We start from the raw sequence: 27236 nt of genomic DNA, 5'->3' as shown, positions 1-27236 counted from the left end.
ACCTTTCAAGACGACTTTGAACAATCGCTCAGTTTTGTCGTCGTATGTGAAGAATTTATGGCGCTTCTCAGTTAAATACTGAAGAAGACGTTTGCGATCGTCAGAGGATCCCGGCAAAACGCGGCAGTCACCCTTCCTAGCAATCTGAAATGAAACCTTGATCCCCTGAAGGTTACTTAAGATTTCGTTCCGAAAGCCAGAAAACTCGGCAACAGCCGAATCACCTGGGCTAAAGGTAGATTCGATTTGCTCAATTTCATCATTAATCAAATCGAACTGATTGCTCAGTTCGATAGGAGAAGAAACAATGTCAACATTAGATTTAGAAGGAATATCTGAAGTCTCCAGCTTCCTTCTATTTTTTCCGCGCTTGGGCAGGACGGTCTTGAAACCTTGATTCTTTGAAGGAAGTGGAGAATTCAGAGACTCCCCCTTCCTCTTGTTAATGCTCATGGCTGAGCGTGGAGACGTGACCTTCTAAGAGGTTTTTTCCCAGAACGGTGTCCCTGCAGGATTACCACCGCTTGTCGGAATTTTACTTCCGCAAACGGGTCCAACGTAAAACGAAGGCACGGGTCCTTGCAAAGATCGTAACGGGATCAGTGGGTACAAATAGCGCTAACAAGCACCGTTGAAATTAAAATAGCTTCGGGTAGTATTAAAAACTTCCTTCCGCAAAGAGAGAAAGAACCGCACAGCACGAAAGCACGATGCGGTCTGAGTTTTGCGTTTGTTTTGTGTCATACATTGGAAGGGGAAAAAGAGGGGTTTCATTGATACTTCAAAATGCTGTTTGTATTGGGTGGTGTGGAGTTATGGTGAAGTTTGGGTGATTTCAAGGGCAAATTTGAATATAGTTTTCGTTCTTATTTCCATATTATATTTTGTATGCGGTTTTGTTAGTCTTCTATTTATATTTAGGAATCGTTCAAAAATTGTATCGGGGTCTTGGCGAAGGGGGTGGGGGTGTCGTTGGTTGAATAATCTTAAATGTATTTGACGTCATATTCTAGTCGGCCTTGAGAATTATTGGCTTAATTTTCAAAATGTTCGTGTACATTTCTCGCTTAACTTTTCAAAAGGACCTAAGTAACATTTTTTTTCATGAATTAATTTGAATAGCGCAATCAACAGAACAACATGAAAGCTTTTGATGGCAGTACTCAAATTAATTCATGAAAAAAATGTTACTTAGGTCCTTTTGAAAAGTTAAGCGAGATTTCATTTTTAACCCTAGAAGTCTTGGAGACCCATGATGTTATATACCAACCCGTCCAGTTAGTCATAACAAAATTATATCCATATGTGTTACAAATAACAATACATGATTCTTCGTGATGCTGTTCCATTGAAACGTTTCCGACAAAAAATGACGAAACAACCCTGGCGGAACAACGAACTGCAACGTCTTCGGAATCGTTTGCGCAAAGCTCGGAAACGATATTTTCGGTCGAAATCGGAACAGCATAAAGTTGAGCTACGTGACTTAGAGGGCGAATATAACTCTTTGCGCGCGCAATGCTTTAGCTGCTACATTCGTCGAACCGAGAACATCAAGGACGATCCTAGCACTTTTTGGTCATTTGTTAGGAGCCGGAAGCAGATTAATGGAATTCCTCAGCGTGTCTGCTACAATGGAGTTCCAGCTGAAACGTCACTCGATTCAGCAAATTTGTTCTCGTCTTTCTTTCGGTGCGTGTTAAGAGAAAACCGATCACCTTCGTCTGAAGCGTACTTGGACAGTTTGCCGCGTCATGACCTCAACGTTTCGCTATTCAGTTTTTCAACAGGTGATGTGCTGAGAAAGCTTCAACAGATGGACAACTCTAAAAGCATCGGACCTGATCGACTTTCACTATTTTTTATTCAAAACTGCGCTGCCTCGCTGAGCGGTCTCATCTTCATGCTCTACAATCTGTCAATGTCGGAAGGTACGTTCCCGTGCATTTGGAAAAGCGCTGCTATCACCCCTCTGCACAAATCTGGTAGCATTCACAATGTGGAAAACTTTCGGAGTATATCGATCCTTTATTGCTTTTCAAAAGTTTTCGAGAGCCTGGTCTACGACGCGCTTTACCCGAAGATACATCATATCATTTCTGAACATCAACATGGCTTTGTGAAAAAAAGATCTACCACGACCAATCTCATGTCATTCCTTTCTTCTTTGGTCAATACCCTCGAGAATCGGCAGCAAGTCGACGCCATTTATATTGACTTCACCAAAGCGTTTGATCGAGTGCCGCATTTATTGGCTGTTGCTAAATTGGACAGAATGGGCCTACCCACCTGGCTGACTCGTTGGATATATTCCTACCTAGTTGAGCGTAAAGCGTACGTGCGCATTAACAGAACCTGGTCGGATTCCTTCGCTATCTCTTCCGGCGTTCCACAAGGAAGTCACCTAGGTCCCCTCCTATTTGTGCTTTTTGTAAATGATCTTTGCACCACAATTAAATCCCCGAAAGTGATGTTCGCTGATGACTTGAAATTCTTTCGAGTTGTGTCATCATTGGTAGAATGCTGTGCTCTCCAAGCTGACGTCGACGCATTGGTAAACTGGTGCACGCTAAATGGAATGGAAATCAACGTTAAAAAATGCAATGTGATATCGTTCAGTAGATCGAGAAGTCCGTCTGTCTTCGATTATAATATGTCTGCCGCCAGTATCACAAGAGTCAGCACCGTCAAGGATCTTGGCGTCCAGCTAGATTCTAGGCTCAACTTCAATTTGCACATAACTACAACAACCGCCAAGGCGTATGCAATGCTTGGATTTATAAAACGAAACGCTCAGGAGTTTGAAGATATATACTGCTTGAAATCTCTCTACTGTGCCCTGGTCCGCAGTACACTGGAATACGCTGTCCTCGTGTGGGCTCCATATCATGTGGTGCAGAGTAATCGGATCGAGCGAATTCAACGAAATTTCATTCGATTTGCGCTTCGTCGACTCCCGTGGAATGACCCCGTCCGCCTTCCACAATATGAGCATCGCTGTAGATTAATTCATCTGTCATCTCTAGCCAGCAGGAGAATCCTTCTTCAACGGTTGTTCGTGTTCGACATCCTGTCTCATAACATTGACTGTCAGACGCTGCTGAGTAATGTCAACATCAACGTTCCAGCGAGATCAACCCGCCGTACAGATTTCCTACGTCTTCCAGCACACCGCACCGTTTTTGGACAAAATAACCCGTTTGATATTTGTTGTCGACGTTTTAATGAAGTGTATGTTTATTTTAATTATAATATGACCAAGTGTGTGTTTAAAAGTATAATATAATTAGTTAGTAGTATCTGTCTGTACGATTAGTTCGAAGACAAGTAATAAATAAATAAATAAAATTTCTCTGTCAAAAATGGATGAAAGAAAATTTCACGATCGTCATAACTTGATTATAACATTATATATTATGCTTATTTTACAGAAAAACAAAATTGCCAACATTTTTGGTAGATAGGAATTGAAAAAAACGAAGTTACCACCTTTAGTATATCTTGATTTTATCGAGAAAGGCATCGTCACTGCTAGGTGGATTAATTTGGGTTTTTAAACGAATTTTAACTGAAAAATCTTTTTCTACTAGAAACTTACGATCTGTTCGTAAAAAACCGTTCTCAAATTGACATTAAAATTTTTCATGGCTCAAATTCATCTGAAGGGTTACTAAGTAGCAAATATAGCCACTACATGGGAAATAATAAGTTGAGTTCTTGTTAAAAAAAAACAGAAAAGCATATAATTTGTTGATGGCAATATAGTTGCCACCGCCTTATAAATTGTTAAACCGCTCTTTGCGGAATCCCGATCAAAATGGCTCGCACGCTGGAAAGCAGCAGTATTCAATTAATTAAGCCCGTAAATTTGAATGGAAGGAATCACTAACAGAAACTAAGCTTCCAAGCCATACTCGGATGCCACCGAAACAGTCCATTTTCGCAATTAATCCTTTTTTCAGAAAACGCTGGTCCTGAGAAGAACCAATTTTCTTTCCCCAATGCGCCTTTCCAACAACTAATTGACACCACAACTTGTAATCAATTTTCAGCATCGCCACGAGCCGCGCAGGATCACAACAGTGCTATTTTTGTAGCCAACCCTTTCTTCATATAAAGTGCTGGTTCGTTGAGGTTGAATGATTTGCAGCAACACACCGACGACCACCACCATGCGATGGATTTCCGTTGAAAATATGACCAGTGCCGTCGTGATGCTGTGTCCGCTCCGCTACGATCGCTTTGATGCGTCCACTCTGCGTCAAATCTTGTTCAAACTGAGGATTAGATCCAAACCCACAAGTTGCTTGATTTTGATGTCTGTGCTTGTGATGCATGTACGTGATTGGTTGGTTTACCTATTTCTAAACTTTTTATCATATGTATCATATTTGTTATCATATTTTTATAAGTCAATCATATTTTCGTGACGGTCCCCGATTTTTACAATCGTAAAGTGTACCCCAATATAGAAAAGACAGACGTAGTCCTACGTCAAAAGTTCCGTTTCGGGAAGAAAAAAATTTGATCGGGACCCCTCTGTAGATTTTTTTCAAATAGTCACGAAATGAAAGCTGAAGAGCTATATTTTCATGTAGTGAAAGTTTCAGCGATGCTCATTTTTTGTCATAAAGGTCCCCCAAACACGCGCCGTGGGTTATGAGTTTTTTAGTGAGTTCGGAAAGTATTATTTTTTAAAATAATTTGTTTGACAATAAATAGTTATAATGGGCTTAGTAGAAAATTGCTGGTGAGTTACCGATTCGATTGATAACAAAATCTTTTAAAACCATAGAAAGATAAAGGAGCTACTAGCGTTTGAAATCTCGCCTAATTTCGTGACGGTCCCGAATTTACAAATTTTAACACCCTGGAGTAAAGTCCTAAGGTATTCCCGCATATCCGAAGGTCAATCGTCCAAATTCAAATGTGATGCATGCTCTTTGTGGTACTTAGCATAGAATGCGTGCACAGTATATGCTTTGGATCATCCAAGAGATATGTGGAGAAAGGCTTTAAGGTCTCCACGCGTAACCAACGGTCTATCGACTAGTTTCAAAAGTGATACATGCTCTGCCGAACAGCTACCGGAGGAGTGGAAGGAAGGGGTTATATGCCCCATTAGGGTGGTTCAAAAAATCGATTTTGCTCCACAGCGCTCATCTGATGCTTTATCATGTTCTGAGTGTTCTCTGAAAATTTGAGCTCATTTGGATTAAAACTGATTTAGCACAAGCCGTTTCAAGTTTGCATGCAAATTAGTATGGGGAAATTTATTTTTTCATTATACTGGTAATAACGCTTCCCCATTAAGCGCAGGTTAAAAGAAAACCTACATAGCTTGAAGGAATACTCAACAGCTTTCACCCAACAAAAACCGCATGTTGATTAATCGCCCCAATAATTAGTAATCGATACTAAGACAGGATGCGAATCTTTAGTCATGATCGTTAAACTTCTTTGAGGGCATCACTGGAATGTGCAGTGCAACATAGTAGCCTGAATTTGTGTGTGCTATCTTCCGCGCCACGAGCAGCAATGTTGCCTGTTGATGAGTTATGCAATTAGCTCCAGAAAACATCGGTATAGATTAAATTCGATTACTAATTATTGAAACGATTAATTGATATGCGGTTTTCACTGAGCGAAAGCTGTTGAGTATTTCTTTTAGCTATATAGGTTTTCTTTTAACCTGCGCTTGATGGAGAAGCGTCATTATCAGTATAATGAAAAAATAAATTTCCCCATACTAATTTGCATGCAAACTTGAAACGGCTTGTGCTAAATCAGTTTTAATCCAAATGAGCTCAAATTTTCAGAGGACACTCAGAACGTGATACAGAATCAGATAAGCGCTGTGGAGCAAAATCGATTTTTTGAACCACCCTAATGCCCCATCTACAAGAAAGGCGACAAACTGGAGTGTGAGAACTTTCGAGCGATCACCATCCTTAATGCCGCCTACAAAGTGATATCCCAGATCATCTTCCGTCGTCTGTCACCATTAGTGAACGAGTTCGTGGGAAGTTATCAAGCCGGCTTCGTTGACGGCCGCTCGACAACGAACCAGATCTTTACTGTACGGCAAATCCTTCAAAATGCCGTGAATACCAGGTCCCAACGCACCATCTGTTCGTTGATTTCAAGGCGGCATACGACAGTATAGACCGCGTAGAGCTATGGAAAATTATGGACGAGAACAGCTTCCCTGGGAAGCTTACCAGACTGATCAAAGCAACGGTGGATGGTGTGCAAAACTGTGTGAAGATTTCGGGCGAACACTCCAGTTCGTTCGAATCGCGCCGGGGACTAAGACAAGGTGATGGACTTTCGTGCCTGTTGTTCAACATTGCGCTAGAAGGTGTCATGCGGAGAGCCGGGTGTAACAGCCGGGGTACGATTTTCAACAGATCCGGTCAATTTATTTGCTTCGCGGATGACATGGACATTGTCGGCCGAACATTTGCAAAGATGGCAGAACTGTACACCCGTCTGAAACGTGAAGCAACAAAAGTTGGACTGGTGGTGAATGCGTCAAAGACAAAGTACATGCTTGTGGGCGGAACCAAGCGCGACAGGGCCCGCCTGGGAAGCAGTGTTACGAAAGACGGGGATACCTTCGAGGTGGTCGAGGAATTCGTCTACCTAGGATCCTTGCTAACGGCTGACAACAACGTTAGTCGTGAAATACGAAGGCGCATCATCTGTGGAAGTCGGGCCTACTACGGGCTCCAGAAGAAACTGCGGTCGAAAAAGATTCGCCACCGCACCAAATGTGTCATGTACAAGACGCTTATAAGACCGTTTGTCCTCTACGGACATGAAACATGGACAATGCTCGAGGAGGACTTGCAAGCACTCCGAGTATTCGAGAGACGGGTGCTTAGGACCATCTTTGGCGGTGTGCAATAAGACGGTGTGTGGCGGCGAAGAATGAACCATGAGCTCGCCCAACTCTACGGCGAACCCAGTATCCAGAAGGTAGCTAAAGCCGGAAGGGTACGATGGGCAGGACATGTTGCAAGAATGCCGGACAGCAACCGGATGGTTGATGGTGTTCGTTCGGCTGATTTATTAGGAGCTAAATTGTATATTTTTGGATTTATTGATCGAATCGCATCAGCCAAAACCTAAATAAAAGTTCATTCAATCATCATACAATGTTCTGTGAAATTGTTCTGTAGCATACCAACTGCCGTTTTTGTAATTCTGAGATCAATTGAGCAATCAGAACCAATTTTCAGATCGAAAGAGTGATGGAGGTGTATTTTCCTATACATTTTGGCTGAAATCCCCATACAAACTTCAAATCAAATGCGCCAGCTTATGCAACAAGCGATTGAGCTGAAATTTTCAGAGATTGATTTTCTCACCCAAAGGCACAATCCTGGAGGGTGCCCCGTGGAGTCAGACAACTTTTTGTTTCCTGGGCCAGTCTAGTCTACATGCATAATCAAAGCTCTATCGCCTTGTTTCAAAGTTCATGCTCTTTGTGGCCCTTGTATGTGATCACTATATTTATTCTGCGTTATCCAAGTAATCTCTGAAGTAAGGCATGGAAAGGAAGAAGTCTGGGAGATACGAGTGCAAATCTTAAAGGTTTATTTCAGGGATATTTGATTATATTTGATAAGAATACACATGATAAGAACACATTCTATTCAAAAAACAACAAATAGCTTGTTCGATATTTAAAACAGGCCGATAGACCTTTGGCTACAGACCTTAAGGCTGCTTTCTTGTATGACTTAGGCCTTACTCCAGATATTTCTTGGATAGCGCAAAACATATGTAGTGATCACATACTATTCAAAGGATCCTAACGTGCATGTACCACTTTTGAAAATATTCGATACATCTTTGGCTACGTGTGTATTTTTTAAGGCTTTTCTCCAGGGATTTTATTTGTGACTGAGGCCCAGAGGTTTTTTGGAAACACAAAACATATGTAGTGGTCAAATTATATTCTAAGAATCACAAAGAGCATGGACTGCTTTTCGAGCTCTAGTCGATATACATTTGGCAACACATGTGGACCTTAAGGCCGAACTCTATAGATTTCTTGGATAACGCAACATATGTTGTGATCACATTATATTCTATAACGAGCATGTGCCACATTTGAAACTACTTGATAGACCCCATTGATAGTCCCATCAATGGAAAGTAGTTACCTCCGATGCATTTTTCAAATCAAAATCTTCCACATAATGTACATCTAAACATCTGAGTTTTCAGAACATTGTAAACTTTTTGAAGTTTTCCTGAAGAATTTCGTGGAGGAAGGAATTCCTTAGGGAAATTTCGAAGCAACTCTTCAAATACCTTTTTTCAATTTTCTAAGGAATATCTAGAAAAAAATTTGAAGGTAATTCTGGATTCATTTCCCAAATAATTTCTGAATTTTCTATAGAAATCCCTAGAGCAATTCTCGAAAAAATCTAAGAATGCTGAAAATTGCTTTTGGATATCTGGATAGAAATTTCTTTTGAATATTCCATCAGAAGTTCATTCAGAATTTCGTTCGAAGATTTATAAGCGAATTCCTAAAATCATTGGTAGAACTCCTGGATTTATTTTCAAAAGAATTCCTAAAATAATTTCTGAATGAATTTCCGGAATAATTCCTTTAAATTTTCCTAAACATATTTCGTGGAGAAGGTTCCGAACGATTTCCAGGGGAAAATTCCAAAGAAACAACTGCAATTCTTTGAATTTAAGAAGTAACTCTTGGAGGAATTTTAGAAGAAATGTCTGGATTTATTACCGGACAATTCTCCGAAGGATTGCATGAAAAATATCCAAAATAATTCCGGAAGCAATTTTAGAACGAATTTCTGGACGAAATTCTGAATGTGTTCCTTTAGTAATTTTTGAATGAATACCTGAACAAATTATGCTTCTTGGTGCAATTTCCTTGAGCATTTCTTATGGTATTTACTGAAAAATGTCTGGAAGATTTTCCAAAAAAAATGATCTGAAATAACAGCTTGATGAATATTCCAAGAAATTTTCCATAATAGAGATCAAAAATTTTGAGACTCCTCTACATAATTTCTTTTTTTATATAAAAATGAATTTCTGTCTGTCTGACCCTTATAGACTCGGAAACTACTTAACCGATTCACGTGAAAATGTGTATGCAGAGATGGTTTGAGACCCCTCCCCGCTGCCATACAAATGAAAACTAATTTCTTCATAACTCGAGAACTAATCAAGCACATGGAACCCAATTTGGAAAATTCGAATGTGGAAAAAATAAAAAAGGTTTGACGTTTGTTCTGCCAAACGAAATCGAATTGCAAGCGTTAAACCTAATTTGTGCTAACTAATTTTGGGCGAGATGAAGTTCGACTGGTCAACTAGTTTTGAATTAAAAAAAATCGTCATTTCCGATGGAACCGCTCATAAACAACATTATACCAAACATGCTGCAGATTTCCTTCCTCAAATGACATTTCTTATTTTCGTCACGTACCTTCCGCGGACATGACACCAGCACATTACCGGTTCATTCGTGACTACCAATACCGGTAGCACCGTGTGGTCATACGCAGGTGACACGGCAACCCACTGACTGACTGCTGGCCGGGTGGAATCCTCCGCTAACTCGGTCGGTCTAGAGGACATTGGCATACATTTGGTTGCGTGTCGTTGCCCTGTGCCATGGACGGGAAACCCAAAACTCGTCGCAATTGAACACTCTGAGGGGTTTTCGTTTTCAAGTTCAAGTTTGAATTCCGGTACGGTAATGCAGACTTGCCATCGATCTCACGCGAGTCTTCTTCAGCGGTGCAGACTGTGTGACGTCGTCGTCAGTAATGAAGTTATGTAATCGTAAATTTACAAGCGTTTCAGTCGGGCACGCAGCAACTCAGTAGCGGTACGCAGATACCCGGTGAGTTGGCCACTGCCACGAGCTATGCATTTGTGATGACGATTGGTTGACCCTCGGAAACGATTGTCGTAAAACGATAAGCCACATACGTCCATCTGCTCTGTGTCGCTTCGGTGCTTAGAGCTGCCATGCATGCATGGCGTCGAGAGGGATTCCCTATCAGGGTTGTGATTTGTAGGACAAGTGCGATTTAATGTGACAATGAGTATGCCTATGAAATAAGAAGCTCCTTGTATGGAATTAGTTATGACTTTAAGTAGCTATTGTTAGAAGTAATCCTCTGAGCAGTGTTTCTCTATCTTTTAGAACCGTTCATCTGTAAAAATTAAATAGTACTTAAGTACTATGTAGGAACAATTTTTGAAATATGTGGATGATGTGGCAGCATCCATTGCTGCAATCGATTTTTTCTTTCTGAAGTCCTGATCAAGATCAAATAACTTGTTCTTTAAACCAAGGAAGAAACCAAACAATCTCACAAAAGAATTATAATTATTCCCCGGACGGTACCGCACTCTCTGACATTAGTTCCCTAAATAAAGGGTACTGATACGCTCTGCTGGAGCACCACAACGGAGCCATCAATCAAGTGCCTCTCTTTTCCGTATTTGGGATTTACTGACCTTCTAGATTCAATCGAGATTATATCAAAAGGCAAAAATGATACGGACAAATTGTTTTATCTGACCCTTTGGAGGGAACGACGCTCATAGCGTGAATCAATTAGCCAACTAATTAAATTGTTTTGGAAAGACACGCGTCAAAAAAACTTCCCTCATCAGAGCGGAAAACAATTAACAAAATCTCACACTGTCGTCTGCTGCGGCTGCGACAGTTAACAATTAGGTGGTAGCGACAGAAAAGGGAAGTCACATTTCATTGAGAATGGTCCGGGTTGCGAGATAAGACGGAATTGTAGGCGTGGGTTATTTTGAGGTGACGCCAACCTTTTATCGGTCTTCCCACACTGGGAAGCTATTGGACAGTAATTATGATTTTGATTGTTTAGTAGGAAGTGTTAAATCCGATACTTTGTTTCGGTATGAGGAAGGTTAGTGATGTGACAGTTTCTGTGGGGTTTTCTCATTGGGTGGGGGATTTTCCGCATGAAGCATGAAGTTTTCTTGAAGCGTACATAACGTTTTAATTATTTCAAAGCCTAAATCCGGGCAGAAGCCATGAAATGAATAACAAAATGTGAGATAAAAAACTGGCAACAATATCAAAATGTGTACTGAAATATCGTTTCAATATCAATGTGAATAATAACAAGATAATAGCACTAGGTATTGATCACTTATTCCAAATAACATAACATGATATCTTCATGATATTTCAGTGCAAAATATTGATATTATTGTCTGATCTTCTATCTCTATATCAGAAAATAACGATATGTTATTATTGAGCTATTTACGTCTGCTGGGGAATATATTCAAACTAAAATGCGCATATCGCATTTTTTATTGAACTGTAGAAAGTTTCCACTCAATTCTTTTTATTTGTAATTCAATTTTTTCATTGTATAAATTTATTTTCCAGTTTAAATTATTTATTTATGTTAATACATACAATGTTGTTGTATATTTTTTGAAATTTTCGAATGAAACGGTAATACAGTTACTGCTCCTGGACTTCATCTCATAGCTCCGATATTCATCCAACGAAAAAAATAGGAAAGAAAATGAATTTGACTTGATTCTAATTTTTATGAGTTTTTTAGCAGTGAGCACGCATGTTAGCAAAAAGAACCGGCAGAATTAGTGCCGTATTTCTTTGTATCGCGATGCGATGAATATATGTTCAGTGCGATAGAAGACGGAACAGTTCTCCACTTCATGAGATTCCATTTCCAACATTTTAGCTCTTGACGACGAAAAATGTCGCCGGATGGTATCAACCTTATACAGGCAATGCAAAAATTCATATTTGAATATTCATCACAATTTTGAAAATAAATAAAATCATTTCTGTAGAAAAGATCTAGCTTTAGGATCATAAGGCCGAATGCCGTTTAGCCGAATGTCGTTTGGCCGAAAGGGTCATTTAGTCGAACGCCATTTGGCGGAATGCCGTTTGGTCGAATAGTTGAAATACGTTTCCTTATTAAGCAAGAAGAAAGAAGGAAGAATGAAGAAGAAAGAATGAAAAAGAAGAAGGAAAAATAAGAAGGAAGAAAGAAAAAACAAGAAAGAAAAAAGAAGAAAGAAGAAAGAAGAAGGAAGAAGGAAGAAGGAAGAAAGAGGTAGGAAGAAGGAAGATGGAAAAAGGAAGAAGGAAGACGGAAGAATGAAGAAGGAAGAAGGAAAAAGGAAGAAGGGAGAAGAAAGAAGGAAAAATGAAAGAAAGATGAAGGAAGAAGAAAGAATGGAAAAGAAGAAGGAAAAAAAGAGGAAGAAGGAAGAAGAAGAAGGAAGAAGTAAGAAGGAAGAAAGAAGAAGGAAGAAAGAAGAAGGAAGAAGAAGACGGACGAAAGGAGAAGAAAAACGGAAGAAGGAAGAAGGTAGACAGAAAAAGGTAGAAGGAGGACGGAAGACGAAAGAAGGAAGAAGGAAGAATTTAGAAGGAAGAAGAAAGAAAATAAAAGAAGGAAGAAGAAAGGAAGAAGAAGCAAGAAGGAAGAAGAAAGAAGGTATAAGGAAGTGGGAGGAAGGAAGAAAGAAGCAAGAAGGAAGAGGAAGAAGGAAGAAATAAGAAGGATGAAGGAAGAAGAAAGAAGGAAGAATTTAGAAGAAAGAAGAAGAAAGCGTTAAACAATACCTGCCTCCATCGGTAGTGACCGAAGCCCCATAACTACCTCACGCTTACAACGCCCTGGGACCCGCGATCGATAGAAGCCTTTGGTATCCACCCCATGAGCTGTCGTTGGCTCTAGACCAACAGTTCGTGGTCTAGACTGGCCCCCTTCGGTGGCAACAGTAACTCCCGGGGTCAAAAGTTAGTTTCAGAAGAAGGGAGAAGGAAAAAGGAAGGAGTGAGAAGGAAGAAGGAAGGAAGAAAAAATAAGAAGAAAGAAGGAAGAAAGAAGATAGAATGAGGAAGAAGGAAGAAAGAAGAAGGAAGAAGGATGAAGGAAAAAGGAAGAAGGAAGAAGGAAGAAGGAAAAAGGAAGAAGGCAGAAGGCAGAAGGAAGATGGAAGAAGTAATAAGAAATATGGAAGAAGAAAGAAGGAAGTAGAAGCTAATGTTTATACATCCCCGACATTCGACTTGTGAGGTTTGATCGGCTCGGCCTTGGAGGAGGAGTGCCCATCGCCTTGCGTCGAAAAATCATGAGCTCAAATTTTCGGAGGACACCTAGAATATAAAAATCGGATGAGCATGGTCATTGCGACGTCGCACTTCGATTCCCTCATGACTTGCCACACCAATTGCTGAGTGGTATCATGTATTATTTCCTCTGTAATTTACCAGACATCACCTGTTTATACGCTGGACATTTCTAACCGTTTTCTAACCATTTTTACAGATTAGGTATTTTTGTGGCTTCTTGCAGTTCTGTACTTTGTTACCATCCTCTCCACCTTCTACAAAGTTTTGATCTATCCGGAAATCTGGAACCTTGGAAATCCATGACAGATGGCCAAACCACACCAAACTCTTGGCAACTGAAGCACTGCTGAGGAAGGTTCAGTGAACACACTGACCTACCAACTTTAAACTTACCGACTCGCAATGCTTTGTCTGTAGTATTCAACGGAAGTTTTATGCCAGCAACCAGCGTTCTGGATGGCCCCCTTCTTAGCTAGATTGACATTTCAACGTCTCACAAATCTAATTGCTCCGTCATTACGGTAATTCCATCGTCTGTCGTTGTAATCTCGTTCAGATTCACGCATTGGAGGTTTGCTTCATGGGTCATTGCGCTCACTTGAGCCCTATCTCTCACTACCCTCTCTATTAGCTCTTTGTATGATAAGCTTTTGTTCAGATCGAAGACCATATCATCCGCCCGTGTGCGCCTGATTTTCTCTCGAATTCCTTCTGTTTTGCATTTGTCCTAATCATCTTCACCACGAGTGCCTCGCTTTTCTTCTTCTTTTGATGAGTTTTTGTCTTTCGCCTATATTGATTCGATAATTATTCGTTTTCCTCTGAACAACCTGTCAAGGGGTCCTTCTGATGCCTTTACCGGTCTGTTCTGACTGTGCGACAGTCATGCAGAGCGTTTCTTTGTTGTTTGGAGACTCCTGGTATTTTGGCTCTGCCAAAGGAGGACCTATGCCTCTTAGGTTTGGATACCGCTGTGTTTTTCAGCTGCACTAACTTCTCTCTTCCGTTCTTGTTGGGTTCTCCCAAAATAAGTCTTTTTGCGGCGCCGTTGATCCAATCACGGTTTTGCCTCAGCTGTCTCTCTCAGCTTTTTCCACTCTCTGCCACTCCGTCATGACTATCCTAAGGTACCTCCGAATTTTAATCACCAGCTCCTTGATGTATTTATGTACGTTGTGCTTCTTGTCGACGAGCTCTTCCGACCAGTTCTTTGCGACTAGTATCTTCAGCTGTTGTTGAGGCACGCTTCACCCGTTGTTCGTGGACAGCTGCTGTTGCGGTCTATCATCTTGTTGACACACCTTCTCGTTTAATTGCTGCTGCTCATTTTCATCGCCTTTGTTGCTTACTTGCCTTGGACTTCGCTCTATTTCTCCGCATTTTGGGACTGCAGAGGCGGAGACCTCTTTAAAACAATTCTAACGAACGGATTCGCCACACGTGCTTCTGCGTTAAATTTTTGAATATTCTTCATGTTGAAAGGGTTTCGAATAGTTGTCTCCGCCCATTGTAGATAGTCGCCCATAGGTGCCACGCAAGGGTTGACACAAGTAATTGATGGAACCGTGTTCAGAGCCGAATTCGCCTGTGTTTGGTGGAACCTTGAATACCAACGGTTCCGACTGGGAAGGAGCCACTTTATGAGAATGTTTGCACGTGTTCATATCGTATTGAGGTTCACTTATTTTAATTGCTTTTTTTTGTCTTTATTATCGAGACTAAATTTTAATTGCTGAAATATAACGGATGAATAGGAATGATTATCCATAAATACATAAGTGTACTTGACATAATTGCAAACGTGGGCAAAGATTTTGGAGATACGACGCTCGTTCACTAATTTTCTATGCGTACATTTCTAGCTTGTACATTTTCAATTTTTTAATTATGAGTCTCTCAGTTGCAAATTAATTCCACCCGCAAAGTTCAACGACATGAGGCATATCCAACCAGGCCGAAGATCGCGATGATTGACGTAATCTACAATTATCCATTTACGGCCAAATTTCAAACATTCACCCATTGATCCGTTTATTTACCTTTGCCGAAGCAGCTGATGCCGTTGAGTGCTCGAATACCCGGGTAGAAGAAAATGACAAATAATGATAAATTTTCATCATATACTTGCATTGAATATACTGCTTACTTGTATCTTGCCACTGCTTTCAATGATCTATAATAGAAATTTATTAGAATGATTGTTTTTTTTGTTATTTGTAAAGTACATAATAATAATAAAACAACAATTGAGAAAAGGATAATGTTATGCTTGTCAATATGTTATCGTTTTGTTTTTCACCACTATCGGGATATTGCGTATGTGTGAGAAAGAATATCCATCATTACCTCCTTCCATTATTGAGGCTATTGTAGAGAATTTTGAAATTTAAATTTTATTTTAAGACAGGATGATCTTGCTACTTTCTAAGGATTTATTCATTTTAATTTTAGACATCTTAGGAGACGTGTATTCAAATCCGAATATTCTGACAGCATAAATCTTGTGTTGTGTGGTACCGATTGTGTCGGTGCAATCTGATTCAGGAAAATATTCAACCACTAGCGGAGTTAAGGGGCACTATGGGGCACGTGACCCACCAAATCGAGTATTTTTCCTGAAATTTAAAAACATACGCTTAAATTGTTCTGAAAAATAAAAGCATATTTTCCGACAATTTGTATAATATAAGATCAATAATTTGATCACCGTCGGCTTTATAACTTTTTTTTACCACGAATGCCATTACACCATTGAGTTTTCTTTAGTTGAGAACCTGCCAATTGCGACGAAAGTTCATTAAAAAGCAGCCAAACGTCAAAATGTGATGCCATATCGTCGACGTCGAGTCGAGTCAAGTACGAGACACTGAAGACGGTCTTACTGTTGACGTCGAAATACGTATCTGTTAAAGTTACAATCGAGTGGCGGAATTAAATGGAATAGTAAGAACTCGGCTTATGACAAGTGGAGACATTCTACTAAAAAACTCAAAATAATGTTCTTTTCAAAAGTTTTATTTTTGCATTCGATGGGTGTGAAATATTATTGATCAGTGTGCGTGGAACTGAAAACATTATATTAATATAGAAAAAGATAGTGAGCTAATAAAATTAAAAAAAAAACAATGAGCTGAAAAGGAAGGTCATATGGTCATATAACGTGGCTTTCATCGATAAATGAAAAAAGTTAAAAATTTGTTGCGACGCTATCAAACTCTTAACAATATTCGATAGAGAAAACTAGAAAAACTAAGAAAACTGTTTCCTTCATTATTGAGGTTTTTACCCCATAGAGAAAATCTTATATATAAAAATGAAATGGTCTGTGTTCGTATCCGCATAACTCGAAAACGGCTGGATGGATTTTCTTCATTCCTTCAGCAGAAACGTTCATTATAGTTTCCGACGGGTTTATATGATATTTCCTCATGTGAAAATCATTACTAAAGTCGAGTAAATTGTGAAAAACTAAAATAAAGATTCATATGGGAATTTCGTATAGCCAGTTCACAACACGCATTCTCACCTACTATGCAGGACAACGTCTGCCGGGTCGACTAGTAATAAATAAATGAGATAACAAATTTGCAATATCTTGGAGATAATGGTCTTTGTTATTTATATCAACTGTTTATTAGCTAATCTTTGGTTCAAAACCTCACCGACTAACCTGCTGTGTTCAAATTTGATCTTAGCAACTTTGTGTGTCAACGCCGAATTGCTTTTATAAAATTTGACAGAAATCAGCCACCAAAACGATATTCCAAATTTGCTCCCCTAGAGTAAACTGGTAGAGCACATGAGATTAGATAGCTAAATCGCAGATTTCCGTAAGAATGAAATTAAGAACGACGGCTTGCAAAGTTGTAGGGCGTAGACGGAACAAGCTTAAAACGAGTGGTGCGGAATTCATGGCTGTCAATCATGTGCTGGGAGGAGGCCTCATGTCGGTATTAATCAATTAAGCTGCACTGGCTGGTAGGCAAGCATGAGATGTTTCATTTGATAGCAGTTGGTTGGTGGTTTCAAAGAGGAGATCTCGACGATACAACATCTCCGTATTATGCCCCTTGTGAATATATGGGCGATAGCAAGTACTTTAAAACTTGAACATAACGCTAAATGAGTTGATTGACCTTGGGCTGACTGAACATTCTTCCGAGATTTTGATAGAATCGTGAGCAGTGCCGAACATGGCGCTAATGATGGAGAATTCTTATTGGGGACACTGAATGTGCGGTTACAACTAGGCTCATGTACCCGTATAATGAGCAATTACAGGCTTCTTATAATCTTTTATGTTTTTCTGATGACAACTCAATACGGGATGTTGTTAATTATGATGCTAAATATTCCCAATTACCATCTTATGTTTTCTGCTTTTTTCTGTGGCTTTTGGATAAGAAGAAACAACTGGATTAAATAAAGTTAAAAAAATACGGATGCACAACTTAGCATTTGCTCACATGAAAAAGCTTACTATCCGGATCTGGAAGATAACTGTTCAGATACCGAAAGTAAGGGTATGCGATAACACACTTTTACTTGGGGAAACGAATCGAAACAAAATTTGAAATGTTCATATTGCTTCGAAACGCAACTAAACGAAATATAACTTATTTTCGATAATGAATCAAATACAGTCAGTGCAGTGGCTGGTTTCCTACCCGCCGCTGTCATCTTCAGGCGCTAATGTATATGTGATAATAGCCAGCATGAGTTAACCACCTGAAGTTTGTATTGCGAAAGACATCTAACGAGGGTTTTCTCAACAGTAGGAACTTTTCATGAAAGACTATTTGGTACCAGTTATGTAGGAAGAAATCTGCTACTACGCCTACCAAATATTTTTTCGATTAAGGTACTTAAGCCGTTACGAATATTTAATTAACTTTTTGTCCTACTGGTCTCCGAAAGGTCGAGGGGGGGGGGGGGGGTAAAAAAAAATAAATATTAAAATGAAAAAAAATAAAAAACTCCTTGGATTTGTTAAAGAATGTTTTGAAAATCCTCAAAATTATTCGAATTTTATTATGTTGCCCCCTAAAAATATTATTTTTTGGCAAAAAAAACCGAGGGGGGAGACAATATGGATTTTAAATATTTGTATCGGCCTTATTCTTGAGATATTAAACTTTAAATGTCCTTCGCCATACAAATTTCTGGCGGTTAACTCATGCTGGCTGTTTGCGCATATACGATAGCGCCTGGATGGGGAAGCGGTGGGTAGAAAATTAGCCACTGCCAATAATTCATTTGAATCAAAATTTGACAAAACGAAACGAAATTTAATTTTTTTCAACGTGGAATTTCTATGGAATTGTTATTTTTAACCTTCCTAATGCATTAGAAAAAAGTTACACATTGTGCATTGGGGTCCATTTGGACCCAAGATTTCATCTCGATCGTAAAAACTCAAATTTCAACCGATTTTCGATTTTTAGGCACCAAACGAAAGCTGTAGGTTCCAATAACAAGCCCACGGAGTGATTCATCCAAATTGACCACTCTAGTCCCCGGGGAACTTGTGCTAAAGAGGTAGTGTTTGAGCTTCTCAATTTGGCACCAAATTTTCGAGTTACGTGTTATGAAACATAAAATTGCTTGCAAATATGTGCTCTGATGATCCCAACTGTATTTGCTATATTGTATATGCCATTTCTGGGCAAATTTATCCCTTAAGCGGTCATCGGAAAGCCCTCTGGAAGATCCGGAACATCCGTAAAATTGGCCAATTCTAAAAGTTCATCCCAGAGCTTCGCTTTTTTTTTGGTAACTATTCATTCTGGCAAATTGTGGGTGCAATAAATAGTTAAAGCCTTCTGTGAGCTACAAATGTCCCTGAAATGGTCCTCCGGAAGATCCGGAACATCCGTAAAATGGCCAATTCCAAAAGTTCATCCTAGAGTTTCGCGATTTTTTTAAAACCATTCATTCTGGCAAATTGTGGGTGCAACAAACAGTTAAAGTCTTCTGTGATCCCCAAATGTCCCAGAAACGGTCCTCCGGAAGATCCGGAACATCCGTAAAAGTGGCCAATTCTAAAAGTTAATCCCAGAGCTCCGCGATTTTTTCGTAACCATCCATTCTGACAAATTGTGGATGCAATCAATAGTAAATGTCTTCTGTGACCTCCAAATGTCCCAAAAATGGTTCTCCGAAAGATCCGGAACATCCGTAAAAGTGGCCAATTCCAAAAGTTCATCCCAGAGCTTCGCAATTTTTTGATAACCATTCATTCTGGCAAATTGTGGGTGCAATCAATAGGTAAAGTCTTCTGTGACCCCCAAATGTCCCAGAAACGGTCCTCCGGAAGATCCGGAACATCCGTAAAAGTGGCCAATTCTAAAAGTTCATCCTAGAGCTTCGCGATTTTTTTTAAAACCATTCATTCTGGCAAATGGTGGGTGCAACAAACAGTCAAAGTCTTCTGTGACCCCAAAATGTCCCAGAAACGGTCCTCCGGAAGATCCGGAACATCCGTAAAATGACCAATTCTAAAAGTTTATCCCAGAGCTTTGCGATTTTTTCGGAACATCCGTAAAAATGATCAATTCCAAAAGGTAATCCCCGAGATTCACATTATTTCGTAATCATCCATCCTGACGAATAATGGATGCAATCAGTAGTGAAAGTCTTCAGTGATTCAAAAAGCTCCAGAAACGGTCATCCGAAAGATGCGGACCATACGTAAAAATGGCCAATTTCAAAAATACATCTCAGAGCTTCGCAATTCATAACCGAATTGCCTGTGCAATCAATTGTGCAAGTCTTCTGCGACCCGCAAATGCTCCCGAAAGGAAAACCGATTCTGGTGGCAGGGTCCAACGTGGTTGGAACTACGATCAGAATTTTAGCCAAAAGCACCTACAAGTTTTGGAGAGGAAGGAGAGGAAGAAAAACGTCGGATGGTAGTTGCAAGCTCAGCGTCACCATATTCGGAGTTCAATGACCAATATATTGCAAGGTTTGCATCATACACCGACATGATCCGTCGGACTGCATATTGGCTGCGTTTGATGAAATTACTTCGCAAACCAAGGGAAGAGAGGAAGGATGGGTCGTTCTTGTCCACCGCAGAACTGCGACAAGCGGAAAACGTATTGGTTAGAAGAGTTCAAAAAGAGGGCTTCAGTAGATAATGGAAGGCGATCATGAATAAAACCGTTTAACCATCTAATTCACCTTTACGGTGGTATAATCCTCTTCTTTCAAAGGATGAAATCATGAGAGTCGGTGGACGTTTGAACAAATCCCAAGAAGCAGAAAAGAGCAAACATCCCATTCCATTACCAGCTCGACACTCTTTTACTCGTTTGATGTTAAAGCATTACCACGAAAGGCTTCTTCTGGTCCACATTTTATGCTGGCTGTAGTCAGACTACGATTCTTGCCGCTAGGAGTGAGAAGTGTTACCAGGCAAATTGTTCACGAATGCTTGAAATGCTACCGTTCAAAACCAACTGCCATCTCGAGTGACGGTTGCAAGGCCATATTCCCGGATAGGCGTGGATTTTTTTTGGACCCGTCTACATCCGTTCAGCCCTAAGACGACCCGCAGTAAAATCCTATACATCGCCCTCTTCATTTGCATTTGTACCAAGGCGGTGCACCTGGAGTTGGTCACAGATTTGTCCACTGAACGTTTTCTCCAAGCTCTACGTCAGTTTGTGTCAAGGAGAGGAAAATGCAGCGATATTTATTCCGACAACGGCACAAACTTTGTAGGAGCCAGAAATAAGTTGCAGGATTTTTTTTAGCTGCTAAAGGATTCAACTCACAGAGAAATCGTATCCAAGGAGTGTTCAGCGCAAGGGATACAGTGGCATTTTAATCCGCCCAGTGCGCTTCGGGGGCCTCTGGGAGGCCGCAGTTCGTTTGGCGAAGAAGCATCTCTTGAAGGTCGTCGGTGAAAATCCTGTATCACCTGAAGATTTCACAACACTTCTCGTTCAGGTGGAAGGGTGTTTGAATTCCCGGCCACTAACCCCTATGTCGGAGGATCCTGAAGACTTGGAACCATTGACTTCCCCGCATTTCCTTGTTGGAACGTCACTTAAAGCAATACCCGAACCCAACCTTGAAGACATTCCCCTCAATCAGCTTGATAAATACCAGCTTATGCAACGAAAGCTCCAAGATTTCTGGCGCAGATGGCGCCGGGAATATTTATGCCAACTCCAAGCAAGAACCAAACGCTGGAAACCACCAGTTTCGGTGGAAGTAGGAAGATTGGTCGTGATTCAAGACGACAATGTCCCTCCGATGCGGTGGAGGATGGGACGAATACAATCCCTTCATCCTGGCAACGACAATGTGGTTCGAGTAGTGACCGTGAAGACGTCGTCCGGCATGTTGACTCGTCCAGTAGAAAAACTATGCATCTTGCCATTACCGGATTGCAACGAAGAACCAAAAACTCAAATCGCCTCGTCCAACATTGAAACGTAATCATCGTTCCATTCCCCTACCCTGTCGAAGAGGATATTCCTGTGTTTTTTCTTTTCAGAAATTTACCATTTCTGGGTGGGTGAGGATGTTCGCAACAAACTAGGTCTACCCACCCAGACTACATCCCTGGTTCAACCTCTGCAAGGTTTCTGCAGTGATTATATCATCATCTGCCAAACAACAATCGATATGGAGCCTGTTCACTAATGTTCTACGAATCGCCGTCCGTCATCACCATCCACGCATGTATTGCATAGGCACTAGCAACTGGATAGGTAATCAAACTGATATCGGCGATAGAGAGTGAGTCCCTCGCTCTCCTGTCATCCAGCATTTATCGGCTCTTTACAAGCCCAACCTTGACCTCGGATTTGGTTCCCCGAAGAGAACACTGGGCAACGAGCCCATACGCAGTTTTTAATTCGTTAGTTTTTAAGTCCAAATACATAGTAGTAAAGTGCACGTTGTTTGTGTCTCCTCTATAAGTGTATTTTTAATAAATGTGTTAAGCTATTCCAACAATGAGATGTGCTTAATTTATTTGGGAATAACCGTGCATGTGATCCTGGTGGATGCTCCCGGATTAGAGGATTTATACCCAAGAGCTTCGGAGTTGAACTAGACTGATGCCTCAGTCTCCTCTGGATCCCCACTTCCCTCTCCATCCAACGGTCGATGTCGAACCATACTAAAGGGCTCATTCCACTCAATCGAAGATAAGGTAATCAGAAAGGTTCGCACAAAATTCTTTAGGAAATTTAAGAATGTCGGCAATTCCTTTAGGAGTTCCTTTGGAAATTGTTCTAGGAACTTGTAAGGAGATATCTGAAAATTTGTCCTAGAGTTTTAGAAATGAATTCCGAAGCAAAGCCCGCGGGATAGAGAAAATCTCCTTTCAACAATGTAATACAAAGGACTTATAAATAGATTCACAATCCTTTTTGAGCATTCCGAGGGATGGCTTCTTTGAGGAAGGGCACGTCAAATCCATTACTACTGTAAGAAGTGTACCCATCTACATGGGTAAAAATTTTAATTAGTATTCAAAAAAGAATTTCTGAAAGAATTCCTGATGGAGAGGTCAGAATTAACCTTAGAAGAAGGAATTTCCAGAAAAAAATTACTTAAGAAATTTCCTGAGGTCCTAAGAAGTTCAGAAGCAATTCCTGAGAGCAATTTCAAAGAAAAATCTGGTTTCATTTGTGGAGATTTTTCAAGGAATTCCTGGACAAATTCTCGATCGAATCCCTGACAGAATTTTAGCAGGTATACTGGAATGAGTTTCTTGGTGACTTACCGAATAAATTCCTTAATGTATTTCGTAGGGAATTATTCAAAGTATTCACAAAAAAATAGAACATTTATAGAACATTTCGAAAGTGCTCCTGTAGTAAATTCCCAAAAAATTCTTGAGAATATCCGAATATTCGCAATCTCGATATTTTGGGAGTTTTTTTGGCATGAAATATAGGAATTTCTGTGTAAATAACAATAGCTATTTGTTCGGAAAATCCATTCAAAATTCCTTCGTAAATTCCTTTCAGAATTCCTTCGGAAATTTCTCATTTGAAAATTCTGTTCGAAAATCTTTTCAGGTTACCTTTCAATTATTCCTTCAAGAATCGAGATGGAAGTTCCTCCAGGAATTTCTTCGAAAATCTTTTTTGAAAAGCCACCAGGAATTTATTTGGACATTCATCCACAGATTCCTTCAGAAAACCCTTCGGAAAGGCCTTTGTATTTTTTTCATGCCGCCGCCGTTCACAAATACTTAGGCGCACAGGTTTAATCGGTGGTCTGCTAAAAAAAAAAATTTCAACATATTTCTTGTTAGATTTTTTTCAAAATTGATCCCAATTCCAATCCAAATCCAATCCAAATCCAAACCAAATCCAATCCAAATCCAAACCAAATCCAATTCAAATCCAAATCCAATCCAAATCCAATCCAAATCCAATCCAAATCCAATCCAAATCCAATCCAAATCCAATCCAAATCCAATCCAAATCCAATCCAAATCCAATCCAAATCCAATCCAATCCAAATCCAATCCAATCCAAACCAATCCAAACCACATCCAATCCAATCCAAATCCAACCAAACCAATCCAAACCAATCCAAACCAATCCAAAGCCAATCCAAACCAATCCAAACCAATCCAAACCAATCCAATCCAAATCCAACCAACCAAATCCAAACCAATCCAAACCAATCCAAACCAATCCAAACCAATCCAAACCAATCCAAACCAATCCAAACCAATCCAAACCAATCCCAAACCAATCCAAACCAATCCAAATCCAAACCAAATCCAAACCAATCCAAACCAACCAAACCAATCCAAACCAATCCAAACCAATCCAAACCAATCCAAACCAATCCAAACCAATCCAAACCAATCCAAACCAATCCAAACCAATCCAAACCAATCCAAACCAATCCAAACCAACCAAACCAATCCAAACCAATCCAAACCAACCAAACCAATCCAAACCAATCCAAACCAATCCAAACCAATCCAAACCAATCCAAACCAATCCAAACCAATCCAAACCAATCCAAACCAATCCAAACCAATCCAAACCAATCCCAAACCAACCAATCCAAACCAATCCAAACCAATCCAACCAATCCAATCCAACCAATCCAAACCAATCCAAACCAATCCAAACCAAATCCAAACCAATCCAAACCAATCCAAACCAACCCAACCAACCAATCCAACCAAACCAATCCAAACCAATCCAAACCAATCCAAACCAATCCCAAACCAATCCAAACCAACCAAACCAATCCAAACCAATCCAAACCAATCCAAACCAATCCAAACCAACCAAACCAATCCAAACCAATCCCAAACCAATCCAAACCAACCCAAACCAATCCAAACCAATCCAAACCAATCCAAACCAATCCAAACCAATCCAAACCAATCCAAACCAATCCAAACCAATCCAAACCAACCAAACCAATCCAAACCAATCCAAACCAATCCAAACCAATCCAAACCAACCAAACCAATCCAACCAATCCAAACCAAACCAAACCAAACCAAACCAATCCAAACCAAACCAATCCAAACCAATCCAAACCAATCCAAACCAATCCAAACCAATCCAAACCAAACCAAACCAATCCAAACCAACCAAACCAATCCAAACCAATCCAAACCAATCCAAACCAATCCAAACCAATCCAAACCAATCCAACCAATCCAAACCAATCCAAACCAATCCAAACCAACGCAAACCAATCCAAACCAACGCAAACCAATCCAAACCAATCCAAACCAATCCAAACCAACCAAACCAATCCAACCAATCCAAACCAATCCAAACCAATCCAAATCCAATCCAAATCCAATCCAAATCCAATCCAAATCCAATCCAAATCCAATCCAAATCCAATCCAAATCCAATCCAAATCTAATCCAAATCCAATCCTAATTCAATCCAAAATTCAATCCAAATCCAATTCGAATTCAATCCGAATCCAATTCAAGCTAAATTTAAGCCCAATGAAATCCAATCCAAATCGAAATCCCATTCAAATCTAATTTAAATCCAATCCAAATTCAATACATTTTAGCTCGGATTCAATCCAAATCAAATCCAAGTCCAATCCAAATCCAATCCACATCAAATCCAAATCTAATCCAAATCCAACCCAAATCCAATCGAAATCCAATCAAAATCCAATCCAAATTAAATCCAAATCCAATCCAAATCCAATCCAATCTAACATGGATTCAATCCAAACCAATCCAAACCAATCCAAACCAATCCAAATCCAAACCAAACCAATCCAAACCAATCCAAACCAATCCAAACCAATCCAAACCAATCCAAACCAATCCAAACCAATCCAACCAATCCAAACCAATCCAAACCAATCCAAACCAATCCAAACCAATCCAAACCAATCCAAACCAATCCAAACCAACCAAACCAATCCAAACCAATCCAAACCAATCCAAACCAACCAAACCAATCCAATCCAACCAACCAATCCAAACCAAATCCAAACCAATCCAAACCAATCCAAACCAATCCAAACCAATCCAAACCAATCCAAACCAACCAAACCAATCCAAACCAATCCAAACCAATCCAAACCAATCCCAAACCAATCCAAACCAACCAAACCAATCCAAACCAATCCAAACCAATCCAAACCAATCCAAACCAACCAAACCAATCCAAACCAACCAAACCAATCCAAACCAATCCAAACCAACCAAACCAACCAAACCAATCCAAACCAATCCAAACCAATCCAAACCAATCCAAACCAATCCAAACCAATCCAAACCAATCCAAACCAATCCAACCAAATCCAAACCAATCCAAACCAACCAAACCAATCCAAACCAATCCAAACCAACCAAACCAACCAAACCAATCCAAACCAATCCCAAACCAATCCAAACCAATCCAAACCAACCAAACCAATCCAAACCAATCCAAACCAACCAAACCAACCAAACCAATCCAAACCAATCCAAACCAATCCAAACCAATCCAAACCAATCCAAACCAACCAAACCAATCCAAACCAATCCAAACCAACCAAACCAATCCAAACCAACCAAACCAATCCAAACCAATCCAAACCAATCCAAACCAACCAAACCAACCAAACCAACCAAACCAATCCAAACCAATCCCAAACCAACCAAACCAATCCAAACCAATCCAAACCAACCAAACCAATCCCAAACCAATCCAAACCAATCCCAAACCAAACCAATCCAAACCAATCCAAACCAATCCAAACCAATCCAAACCAACCAAACCAATCCAAACCAACCAAACCAATCCAAACCAATCCAAACCAACCAAACCAATCCAAACCAATCCAAACCAATCCAAACCAATCCAAACCAATCCAACCAACCAAACCAACCAAACCAATCCAAACCAATCCAAACCAATCCAAACCAACCAAACCAATCCAAACCAACCAAACCAATCCAAACCAACCAAACCAATCCAAACCAACCAAACCAATCCAAACCAATCCAAACCAATCCAAACCAACCAAACCAATCCAAACCAATCCAAACCAATCCAAACCAACCAAACCAATCCAAACCAATCCAAACCAATCCAAACCAACCAAACCAATCCAAACCAATCCAAACCAATCCAAACCAACCAAACCAACCAAACCAATCCAAACCAATCCAAACCAACCAAACCAATCCAAACCAATCCAACCAACCAAACCAATCCAAACCAATCCAAACCAACCAAATCCAATCCAAACCAATCCAAACCAATCCAAACCAACCAAACCAATCCAACCAATCCAAACCAATCCAAACCAACCAAATCCAATCCAAATCCAATCCAAACCAATCCAAACCAATCCAAACCAACCAAACCAATCCAAACCAACCAAACCAATCCAAATCCAATCCAAACCAATCCAAACCAACCAAACCAACCAAACCAATCCAAACCAACCCAAACCAACCAAACCAATCCAAACCAACCAAACCAATCCAACCAATCCAAACCAATCCAATCCAACATGATCCAATCCAACCAATCCAAACCAATCCAAACCAATCCAAACCAACCAAACCAATCCAAATCCAATCCAAACCAAT

At 40.1% G+C, this 27236-nt stretch overlaps 1 protein-coding gene across 3 annotated transcripts in view; it reads left to right on the top strand.

The window, feature by feature from the left end:
• LOC134209689 (uncharacterized) overlaps nucleotides 1-27236 on the top strand; it is a 348850-nt gene that overhangs the window by 6161 nt on the left and 315453 nt on the right. Inside the window, exon 1 of one of the 3 annotated variants that reach the window (XM_062685699.1) lies at nucleotides 22174-22343. The exons of the other annotated variants lie outside the window; for them this stretch is intronic. The gene's annotated coding sequence lies outside the window, so the exon portion shown is untranslated. Of the gene's footprint in view, nucleotides 1-22173; nucleotides 22344-27236 lie in introns of those variants that run through there. 3 annotated transcript variants of the gene reach the window in all.

Source organism: Armigeres subalbatus, chromosome 2 (assembly GCF_024139115.2).
Source record: "Armigeres subalbatus isolate Guangzhou_Male chromosome 2, GZ_Asu_2, whole genome shotgun sequence".
NCBI classification, from domain to species: Eukaryota; Metazoa; Arthropoda; class Insecta; order Diptera; family Culicidae; genus Armigeres; species Armigeres subalbatus.
The sequence above is the reverse complement of the archived record's forward strand: the minus strand, read 5'-3'. Positions and strand labels throughout refer to the sequence as shown.